This window comes from Lutzomyia longipalpis, chromosome 4 (genome assembly GCF_024334085.1).
Source record: "Lutzomyia longipalpis isolate SR_M1_2022 chromosome 4, ASM2433408v1".
Taxonomy (NCBI): Eukaryota; Metazoa; Arthropoda; class Insecta; order Diptera; family Psychodidae; genus Lutzomyia; species Lutzomyia longipalpis.
In genome coordinates, this window is record NC_074710.1 from 27937 (window position 1) to 32760 (window position 4824).

The window sequence follows — 4824 nt, forward strand, 5'->3', positions numbered from 1 at the left end:
TTGTTCTCACCACCAAATGTGCCATCGTTAATATGCAATTGACAATAAGCTCTGGGTTGCCATAAAAGTCACAAGAAAAAAGTTTTTCATTAAGAGAAAAATTTAATCTTTAATTTTAATTTTTAATTTTGCTCTTCCTCTGCCTAAAGAAGAGGTCAAATGCTTTCTAATTATTTCAATTATTTCTTTTTAAATTAATTAAGTGATTAAAAGACTTTCAGAAGGTGCCTCTATTGAATTTAAGATTCATCTGATTCTCAGGTATTTTCTAAACCAGACTTCTCCAATGAATTTTTATTCAAATTTTAATAAAACATTTAGAGCAACTACTGTGCCCGCGGAAACCGCGTCCAATACCGAGGAGGGTTAAAATGGCTTGATTAGATTGGTAATAGCTCGGGTGTGCAGATGGATTTCACCAATAGTTTATTGCACTCTCATGTTTGTCTCCGTGTGGTAGTCAATGCATCTCTTCGCCGATGGTGGCTCATTGAACTTGGCAGTGGTTTGGCCACAGAATTTTTATATATTTTATTCATTTATTATGTACATATATAGGTAACATCTTTGTACTGGATAAATATGAAAGAAAAAAATATTCTTTAAAAATTTGCCCGAAGCAAGAGACTTTCTGTACCACCTTTTTTTTCTTTTGCAAAATCAAGCAGTAGCGTGTAGTCACACACCGGAGAAAATCTCGGTGATTCAACACAAGAGTGATCATCAATTTGATATGGCAATTTTCGGGAAGGATGGAGGGGAGAAGGAGATTGACGCTGCCGGTGTGGACAATACGGAGATGCGATGCGGAAGAAGCGAGGAGTGGAAGAAGTGGAAGAGATTCTTTGCGGCGAGTCCACGGGAGATGGTTGAAAGTGTGCAGCTTTCTGACAGGTGCAAACGCACCAGCGGAGAAGATCGGCTGCTGCCATGCGCACACATGACACGAGCCACCGACCAATGCGAGATCACCATCCGCAAAGCACGTAATGCAATGGTATGATATAAAAAAAAACGTTATTCATCCCAAGACTTGATGATGCGGTCAGGTGAAAAGTCAAATAGTTTCAGTGACAATGTTGCAAAACTAAATGAATTTTTGCGACAAAATATCAATTAGATTGAAGAACCATCTTCTTCAAATCTCCTGCGGAAGGGGGGGGGGGGGAGAGAAATCACTAATTGCTTATACACCATATAAATTAAACAATATCCCAGCAAAAAATGCAACTTAAATTTCATTTTAATGATTCAACAAGGAAAAGCTGCGTGCCAATTGGGAGCTGCAACCATCATAAGCATCTGCAATGATATTCGTTGCCAGAATATTAAAAAAAAATTCATGTGGCAAAAAGTGGTTGAAGATCACGTTTTTGGGAAAGCTTCATCATGGATAATTTCTTTCACTGACAGATTTATGTGCCATAATACCTGGTGACGAGACAAAACTGCCGATTCTCAACCAATATTTAATTTTTTTTTCTTTCTTGTAAAAATGGTAGTTTTTTTGCACCTTTACACACACTTCACCTGAATTCTCCACTAAAACAATCAATCAATAAAATCTCGATTTCTTGCCATCAATTATCATTCATTAATAGCAATTGACTCAATGACGGTGCTAAAATCGATTGCGCACCCCTTCCGGATTTTCTCACGTTCACGCAGTTAAAAATCCACCATTTAGTACCTTCTTTTTAGCCATTTCATTTTACTACATTTCATTGCCTATTGAGTGATTTCTCTCATACACACACTTTGCTATTTTAAAAAAATATTTTCTCAGCAAAGGAGTTTATTTATTTTTACACCACAAAACCCCGCATTAAATATAAAAAAAAATAAAGAGATTTAAAAAAAAAATTCCCTTTTTTTCCTCTAAAATCAACAAGAAAAATTACGATAAAAGTCTCCAAAAATGTGAAAATGTCCTATTTTATTTTATTTTTCTTCGTGGCATGTTAATCCATAACAATGCATTTTGATTCAATAATTAAAAGAAGTTTTTTTCTATTATACATTTGCGTTAGAATTCAATTGAACCACTGACGATGATATAATGGCATCAATGAGAATAAATTTCTTTTTGAAACTTTGCCAAAAAATTACTTTTTTAGATCTTAACGGAAAAAATAAAGCGGGGCTGCATTGTAAAACCGGTTCGGAGCTCACACCGACTTAGCCGGTTTTTTACAATGCAGCCCTCGAAAGAATCGTTTCTTCTTAGATTTAAAAAAAAAAACTGAAATTTAATTATTTTAATATATAAAACAAGTAAAAAATTCAATAAAACCTATATAGCTGAGAATATAATGAATATAAAAAGTGTGCGCGTGGCAATTGTGAAAATGTGAAAAATTTTGAAAAATATTCAGGAAACTGCGTGAAGTGGTAAAAATATACGAAGAGAATTCCTTCGTCTTTCACCTTTGTTTTAAATTAAAAGTAATTAATTCACCTTTGTGCAACATTGTATGATATAGCCAGCTGATCGTCATCTTTATGATACATTTTCCTCATCTCCACAGTGACCCTTATAATTTCATCAAGTTCCTCCGCGAAGAAATTCCGTCGCTTCCACTTTGATTGATGAGCATTGTGGAGTGCAATTCACCGCAACCAAAATCAGGTTCGATCGTGTTACCCTCCCCCCTCCCAATTGGCCCCTCTGCGTATTTGATATAGATATATATATGTACACATAAAGTCCTTCTGGTTAAGCTGCATCGCATCTCTCTCTCTCTCTCCGAAAGTGCATTGCGCGCGTGCACGGCAAAAAGAAGTGGATGGAAAAGCTGCGATGGTGCGAGGAACCAAAAAACGAGTAACATTTATCCAACAAAACACCTGTCGTCTTTCGTACACGTTCCAAAGTGATCGCGATCCACATTTTTTTTCTCTTATATATATCTTATTGTGTTAGGTTTATTGTCTCATACTATTCACGAGAGAGATGTACGAATGAGCGGGAAAAGCTATTGCCTACCAAAGAGGATCTCTATAAACACCCCTTCTTGTTTCAATCTTTGAAGATTAACTCTTAATTAAACCTCCTTAATAGCATATCAAGTGATCATCCAAAGAAATCCGATTGAATTCATTGGATGTCTAAATAGCCCCTTCACATAATTTTAAAGCCAAATGTCGGTAGTCATATGATGAGGAGAAAAGTAGAAATCCAGACACAATTGAGAATCGCTCAAAATGATTGTCTCGTAGATCGTCTAATCCGTTCCATAAAAAAAAACATGAAAAATGTATTTAAAAATAATAAAAAGAGAAACCCTCAAATCTGCTCACAGGGATTTCACCGCATAAATGGCCAACAACCAAAATTCAATCACCTTTGTCCATTCCGAGAGTACAACAACAACAACAACAAATCCAGAGCTCAAAAGAGGAGTCTGATGATCACCTGCTCACCTCAAATATCATTCCAACGGCGGCCAACGAACGGTTTGCTTTTAGTCGAATAGCATATTTTTCCCCCCTTCCAACTCAATTCATTTACTTTTTACAATTTTTTCTTTCTTTCCTTCTTCTTTTTTTTTTACATAAACCCTGTCTCAACTTTATTCCCAAACTCACGCACTCAATTTTGGGGGTGAATCCAAAATGAGTCCAGACGAATAATCTGAGCATGAGACTCCGGAGTGAATGGAGGGGTTAAAGGTGAATTGTTTTAGGGTCTGCTCTATACAGGCGAGATTCATCATATTAAATATAGTCATGTGCAGAAAATCTTCCACCAATTAATTGGCTAATTTAGGTAGGTATAGGTATATAATTTTTTCTAAGCAAGAAATTAGTCCGAAAATATAATTTTTTTATTCTATTGTAATGGACGCAAGGTCAAATGGCGTTGAGGATCGAAGGTTTCTGTAGTGAATGTGATGAGAAGAAAATGATATGGTGTCGAGAAATTGTTTGCGAAAAAGAATTTGCTTTGTTCTTTAACGAAAGTCAATTTTGTTGTTGAAGAATTTGATTTTCGTAAATGCAATGAAAAATGTTCTCATTTAACTATTAAAATTTAATAGAGAAACAGAAGAAGAAATGAGTTTATTCATTTAATTTTTTTTCTTATTTAACATAAAACTCAAAAAATGAGGTTGTCCCAAAATTATTAAAAGCCAAAAAGTCACATTTATGCATAAAAAAGACTACGAAAAAAAATCAATATTTTGCATAATTAATACGCATAAAGGTTGAGGAATGGAGAAATTATGATTTAGAAAGTTGACTTTTAAATGCAATTATTTTGAATTTCAATAAACTTATGCGGAGAATTCTTGGAAAATATTGATTGATTTAATTTCTTTGTATACAGCCAAAAATATAAGTACATATATAAGTTTTTAATTGGATCTTGTCGATTAAAATGTATGATGATGAAATCAATCAATACAAAAATTAAATCCGAGTTCACAGCTCATCCGCATTGAAAATTTTCTCCCGCCCTGGAGCTTTTTTTTAAGGAGGAAATTCACAATATGTACGTATGTACACAGTACATAATAAATTGGTACCTTCATTATTCTAATGGGTTGGGAAATTGCTGCTGTTTCAATCGAGATTGAGGATGATGCCCCAAAAAGGTGATCATGTGAAAGAACTTGTTTTTTTTTCGCTTAAATAAAAGACCCATCATCGCCAATCTTCTACATCATCTCCTTCCTTACGCGATGGACATCGTGAGATCATTAATTTTTTTTCAATATTCCTCGCGTCCATTGCATTTTTTAATCACTGCGACGGGATGAAAAGATAGAGATATTGTGTGACACACTTTGACTCCTCGGAGTTAATGTTAACAAATTTTGT

General features: G+C 34.7%; 1 long non-coding RNA gene across 1 annotated transcript; it reads left to right on the forward strand.

Annotated features, from left to right (window-relative positions):
- The first annotated feature begins 2226 nt into the window (after nt 1-2226).
- Nucleotides 2227-4298, forward strand: LOC129794605 (uncharacterized). Its single transcript, XR_008751064.1, has 5 exons — nt 2227-2445; nt 2529-2629; nt 3303-3456; nt 3626-3769; nt 3852-4298. It is a non-coding gene; the product is annotated as an uncharacterized LOC129794605 (long non-coding RNA).
- The last annotated feature ends 526 nt before the right edge of the window (nt 4299-4824 follow it).